The 7,143-nt window shown below is 35.5% G+C and overlaps 1 long non-coding RNA gene across 1 annotated transcript; it reads left to right on the plus strand.

Moving 5' to 3' along the window:
• The first annotated feature begins 311 nt into the window (after window positions 1-311).
• On the plus strand, window positions 312-6,319 carry LOC134238610 (uncharacterized). The gene is made up of 3 exons (XR_009986051.1): window positions 312-434; window positions 4,857-5,041; window positions 6,111-6,319. It is a non-coding gene; the product is annotated as an uncharacterized LOC134238610 (long non-coding RNA).
• The last annotated feature ends 824 nt before the right edge of the window (window positions 6,320-7,143 follow it).

The following is a 7,143-nucleotide window of genomic DNA, read 5'->3' on the forward strand; positions in this document are numbered from 1 at the left end:
CAATAGTACATTATTATCAGGATGTTAAATATTAAGCGTGTCATTGCTTTGAGTTAATGATATCCTACGTTTTTAAACGTATACTTAATTTAACTCTCTCTCTCTCTCTCTCTCTCTCTCTCTCTCTCTCTCTCTCTCTCTCTCTCTCTCTCTCTCTTGTAACTCACACTGATAGCATTTTCAAATGCCTTCGCCACTTTTACAATAATGTTGCGTTAGATCCGGTGAATTTTCTGTGTAGGCCTACCCGAGAAGTATCGATACTAGCCGAAGTGGGCTGGTTTTAACCGGTATCTGTCAAAAAGGAAGTTAAAAGTGGTCGATAGGCAAATAATTTATCAAAAAACTAGGAAACTCGCATCTTTTTGAAGGTTGCAACTTTCCTATTAATTAAATTAGTCTCTTCCCTGAGATATGAAACTTCTGGAGAAAAGGTATGGTGTTTCATGACAAGTTTATTTAATAGGATTGCAGATATGTTGAGTTTCTTCTGAATAATGAATATGGACGTAACTGCGCAAATAACTCCAAGACATCATTTTGTACATAATATTGTAAAAACAATAATTATCCATAATTTGTATTAAGTTGCTGCAAATAATTGTTAAAGACCACAAAGATTTAACTATATAATGTTGATTAATTAAAAACATACAGGGCCTACCAGTACAATGTGTATATATTTACAGGTTTATTTTTGTGTTGATTTTTTAAAATTATTATTTTGATTTCAATTAAAGCCATATATGGCGTAACTGATCAAAAAAATATATTCTTATAAAAAATCAAAATTAAGTAAAGAAATATAGTTAATACATTTAAATTAAAACTTTTCATACAATTCTGAACACGGAGAACACCTCGTTTCATCTAATAATACAATTTTCAGGTCACTCAGGTGACCTATTGCTATCTGTTTTCGTCCGCCGTCGTGCGTCGTATGTTAACATTTTAACATTTTCAGCTTCTTCTCTGCAACCACTGAACCAATTTCAACCAAATTTGGCACAAAGCATCTATGGGTGAAGGGGAACAAAAATTGTGAATTTCATGATCCCTGCCCCCCTGGGGCCTGAGGGATGGGGCCAAAACCACTAAAATTAGTGCAATCTTTGAAAATCTTCTTTTTTACTCCTGGACATCAAGCAGTCAAACTATTAGCATGATTGTAATCAGCATTGAGTCCTCTACAAAAATTCTGAAATTCATGGCCCTGGGGTCAAGGGTTCTAGTGCTAGGGCGGGGCTAAATAAGTGTATAGTGAAAATGCATTATTTCTTTGAAAATCTTCTTCTCTGCTCCTGGGTATTAAATAAACCAACTTAGTGCATAGTTATGATGGGCAAGAGTGCTTCTACCAAAATTGTGAATTTAATGGCCCCAGGGTCTAGGGTTCTGGTGTTAGGGTGGGGCTCTATAGATTATATAGTGAAAATACAAGAATTCTTTGAAAATCTTCTTCTCTGCTCCTAGGTATTCAATAAACAAACTAAGTACATAGTTATGATGAGCAAGAGTGCCTCTACCAAAATTGTGAAATTTATGGCCCCAGGGTCAGGGGTTCTGGTGTTAGGGCGGGGCTCTATAGATTATATAGTGAAAATACATGAATTCTTTGAAAATCTTCTTCTCTGTTCGTAGGTATTAAGCAGGTGAACATTATACAATTATTGCTGTTTTTTGAGGTCAATACAATGATTTAGCCATCTGAGGAGTACAATATTCACCGAGCCCGAAGGGTGAGGTGAATATTGTACTTCGAAGATGGCTAAATCATTGTATTGACCGAAAAAAACAACAATAATCGTTTTATTATATGATTCACTGATAAAATGTACAGCTCTTACTTGCATTTAATCAAGTCCTTGCCAAAGACAAGACAAGAGAGAAGCAGCATTAAAATGTAAATAAATCTTACCAGTCGTATCAATTTGAAATGTTGTTTTTTTATCAATTTTAGTTGCCATGAAAAAAATGTCAGTCTTTATTATAGGATAGATTTGAAAGGAAGGAGTATTATCAGGGAAAACTGACAATTGTTGTTCGTAAAACGTAACAAGAGGCCCACGGGCCTTATAGGTCACCTAAGTATTGTGCAACAACTTTCAAACAATTAAATTTGGTTCGTGTCTTTAACCAGAGGCCATGAAATTCACAATTCACAATTTTGAAAGAGGCACCATTGCTTATCATAATTAAAGACTTAGCATGCTTACTCTATTTGTAATACGTAATATCCAGAGGAAGATCAGAGTAACATAAGAGAAAATGCACTTCCACTTTATAACCAGTTGTGCACCTCATCCCAAAGGAACCACTGAACCTGGGGCCACATATTTCTGACAAAATTGTGCAAATTTTATCATAAAATGGTTGATTAATACCAAAGAGCAGATTTCAAAGCATTAATTTATTTTCAGACTTTGTACCCCCCCCCCTCACCCCCAACCCAAGGGGGGGGGGATAAAAAAAACAATTTTGCTAGATGCAACTTTCTTCATCATAAATATATATACTTGGATCATTGGCATAAAACCCAGGAGCAAAGGAAAGATTTTCAAAGAATAAATGCATTTTCACTATAAAACCAATAGAGCCCCGCCCTAACACCAGAACCCCTGACCCTGGGGTCATAAAATTCACAATTTTGGAAGAGGCACTCTTGCTCATCATAACTATGTGCTTGGATAGTTTATTTAATACCCAGGAGCAGAGAAGAAGATTTTCAAAGAATTAATGCATTTTCACTATATAATCAATAGGGCCCCACCCTAACACCAGAACCCCTGACCCTGGGGCCACAAAATTCACAACTCTGAAAAAGGCACTCTTGATCAACATAACTATGTACTGTACTTAGTTAGTTTATTTAATACCCAGACGTAGAGAAGAAGATTTTCAAAGAATAAATGCATTTTCACTATATAACCAATAGAGCCCCGCCCTAACACCAGAACCCCTGACCCTGGGGTCATAAAATTCACAATTTTAGTAGAAGCACTCTTTCTTATCATAACTATGTGCTTGCTTAGTTTATTTAATACCCAGGAGCAGAGAAGAAGATTTTCAAAGAATTAATGCATTTTCACTATATAATCTATATAGCCCCGCCCTAGCACTAGAACCCCTGACCCTGGGGCCATGAATTTCACAATTTTGGTAGAGGACTCAATGCTCATTACATTCATGCCATCAGTTTGCCTGCTTGATGTCCAGGAGTAAAGAAGAAGATTTTTAAAGATTGCAATAATTTTAGTGGTTTTGGCCCCACCCCTCAGGCCCCAGGGGGGTGGGGACCATAAAATTCACAATTTTTGTTCCCCTTTACCCATAGATGCTGTATACCAAATTTGGTTGAAATTGGTTCAGCGGTTTCAGAGAAGAAGCTGAAAATGTTCAATTGTTAACACACGACGCACGACACACGACACACGACGACGGACAAAAACGGATAGCAATAGGTCACCTGAGTTACTCAGGTGACCTAAAAATTGCTGTTCAGTAAAAGTGTTGGAGGGGGTCCCTGCATCCCCTCTTACCACCCTCACCCGAAAATATATATTCGCTTATGTTTTGTTCACATGAAAAAAAAGTTATATTCGCTCAAATAGCTTTCCAAAACAATTTGTATCAATTTGGAATTTCCCGATCTATTTTTAGATCAATGTAGAGGAAATAAATCCTTGTATTTACCTGGAACGTCACGTGCAGGTCAATACAACGTAGTATTTTTCTAACATAGTTGGTTCTCAGCCAATCAGAGAGAAGGAAATTATTCAATCATATAATAAACCTATATAGTTATGATGAGCAAGGGTCCTTCCAGAATTGTGAATTTCAAGACCCCAGGGTCAGGGGTATCTTAGAGGGGGGGAGTGCTTATATACTGAAAATGAATGAATTGTTTGAAATCTGCTCCTTAGTATTAATCAAATATTTTTGAAAAGCAAAGATGCTTCTTAAAAAATGTGCAATGTGTGGATGTAGGCCTAAGGGTCAAAGGTTCATGTGTGACAGGGGCACTACTGATTAGTTGAAATGCATTTTTACTCCCCTACCCTGCCTTTGAGTATTAAATAACCAAACTTAGCAACTGCTAAGTGTATTGTTATGATGATTAATGGTGCCTCTTTCAAAATTGTGATTGCAATAGCATCTGGCTTAAAACATGAATCAAATTGAATCACTGGAAAGTTGTTGCATAAGGCTCAGGTGACCTATAAGGCCCATGGGCCTCTTGTATCTTCTCTGTAATGTGTTATTTAAATCTTTTGTATTTTCTTCCGAGTCGGAGAAAATTCCGAGAATCCAAATTAAATTGTGATATCTTTATAACGCAATTGACTAAGATTTTGTAATTTAGGGAAAAGTTCTATCTTTATATAAAGTAATGATACAAATAATAAGTTCTTATAATTTTAGTCTAATAATTTTCATTGTACATACGCCATATATGGCTTTAAAGAGCATCTTTTTGAATTATGGGGCCCCCATAATAAAAAAAATTCATGGGTATAAAGTTCTGCTCCTTGTTCCTGACCTATACAGACATGCAGTTAAGATTACAATCATAAATTCTGAAAAATAACATGGAAAGACAAACCAGAGAAATACAAATGATCAGATGGTAGCATTGGACCCCCCCCCCCCTTTTTGGCTACCTCAATATATGAAAAAAAAATATAGAAGTGATGACAAGAAAGTTTGACAGATAAAACAGATGGCTGTATATTCAATACCAAAATTTTCTCTCAAAAGTAGGGGTAAATGTGAATATACCAGTGTATAAATAATACTGCATGCATGTTGCTAACATGCATTTTAACACAAATTTTTTGTTTTGTTTTTTGAAATAGAAATGAGGGCTCCAAAATCAGAGATATACATAAAGCTTTTTACCATGAGTATCTTGAGTCTCCCGATGGTGGAGGGGAGGACTCCTAAATGTGACCCTGAAGACAACATGTATTATCATTCCCAGGCCCTAACCTGTTTTCAGTGTGAGGATTGCCTTCAAGGGGATGAAGTCATTCCTATGGAGGTATTTTTTAATTTGCTGTTTTAAGGGGGCCGACTATGGTTTTATTGCGTGAAAACTACAATAGCGAAACTATTCATTTTTATACCATATATAACTTACATTAACTTTAGTGTACATGCAAAGTTTGAGTGAAATCTGTCCAGGTATTTCTAAGGGACCATCTCAAAATATAGGTACATTTACTATAGGATCATATAGGAAAGTGTCAATTTTTAGCATTTTAAAGCAAATTATACAAATAGTACATTAGCATTTTTGTTCAAACTATAATATATGATGAGTAATATTATCTTTTACATTATGTGTATGGAACACAAAATTCTACCATCTTGTTACCAGAGGGGGCATCTCAAAACACCAAAAATTAACGAATTTTCCTGTTATTATAGAGTGCTACAAAATATGACGCAAACAATTAGGATTTACACCAAAATATGATAAAATATGATGAAGAGATTATCAAATTCCTATGTAGTAAATTTCAAGAGCGTATGTTTATTACTTTTTATTTAATAACATTTTTATTACCCCTTTCTTAAAGTCAGCTTCAGTTATCATAACGTTAAAATCCCACTATACACTGCTATAATGACGTCAATTAACCTACCTATCAGTTGCAAATTCGGTTAAAAATTCAGTTATATAAAATTGTAATTACATTTTTAAACCTGTAATTTCTTAATTTTGTTTAATTTTATTAATCAAGTGGAAAAATTGCTTTGAAACAGTAAATACACGTCATTTTACTAGGATGCGCGAAATATTGTGCAATGAAAACTAGAGTCGGCCCCCTTAATTCAGAACTATGAACATGAAAATGTTGTCTTCATATTTAAGATAGAAAAATTTAATTTTCAATTATAAATTTTATCTAAATGGAAACAAAACATGAAATTTATATAAGCAGAAATTACAATATTTTTTTACCTGCATACAGATTTTTAAAAACAGGTGAAAACATTGCATTTGACATAATGCACAAAGCAATGATTTAGTGGTACATACTAATCAGTAATCAGGCAGTTTTGTGAGCACTGTAGCCCATGGGCCTCTTGTTTTTAAATTGTAGAAATGGAACTTGATAAACTGGAATCCCGAGACTGGACCCACGGAATGCAGACCTTGTCAGAAATGTAGACCCGGCACTTTCAGTAAAGGTCGATCCTATGAATGTACAGTTTGTAGGAACTGTACACTTCATGGTCAATACGAGACTGTCCCATGTACACATCTGAAGGATACAGTGTGTGATGGAGTCTTGCCCCCTGCAGATAATATAGAAAAGTATGTTATTTAATGTCAGTTTATGCAACTGCTCTTTCTTAGTGTTCATTATTCTTTGTATTTAATTCTTATACCTGTATGTACCAGTAATTTATAGATATATATTTAATTTGGGTTTTCTTGTTTCTATTTGACTTAGTCCTAAGTCTTATTCTGGAGGGAGAGGAAGTGCTGAAAGTAACGGTGATGAAAACGGTGAGTAAAATAAATGTGAACTTTGAAGGAAATTTGGAGCAGTATGACTTTCTTGCATAAATACAAACATCCAGGGATGATCTTTTGTATATTGATATTTTTAGTTCACCTTAGCTGCAGAACTGTAGCTCTCTGAAAAAATATATTGACAGACCGGAGAGCTACAGTACCACCCATTGAAAAAACGGTATATTTATTGCGCACAAAAATTTGCGCTTGGTTCTGGATTAATTTTTAGCTCACCTGAGCCGAAGGCTCAAGTGAGCTTTTCACATTTTGTCCGGCGTCTGTCTGTCTGTCCGTCTGTCTGTCTGTAAACTTTTCACATTTTCGACTTCTTCTCAAGAACCGCTGGGCCAATTTCAACCAAACTTGCCACAAAGCATCCTTGGGTAAAGGGGATTCAAGTTTGTTCAAATGAAGGGCCATGCCTTCATTCAAGGGGAGATAATTGGGAATTAATGAAAAATTGGTGGTATCTTTTAAAAATCTTCTTCTCAAGAACCACTGTGCCAGGAAAGATGAAACTTATGGGGAAACATCCTCAGGTAGTGTAAATTCAAGTTTGTTCAAATCATGACCCCCGGGGGTAGGGTGGGGCCACAATGGCCGACCAAAGTTTT

Source organism: Saccostrea cucullata, unplaced genomic scaffold, assembly GCF_032062105.1.
Source record: "Saccostrea cucullata isolate Sc308-1 unplaced genomic scaffold, CSIRO_AGI_Scuc_v1 ctg63, whole genome shotgun sequence".
Lineage (NCBI taxonomy): Eukaryota > Metazoa > Mollusca > Bivalvia > Ostreida > Ostreidae > Saccostrea > Saccostrea cuccullata.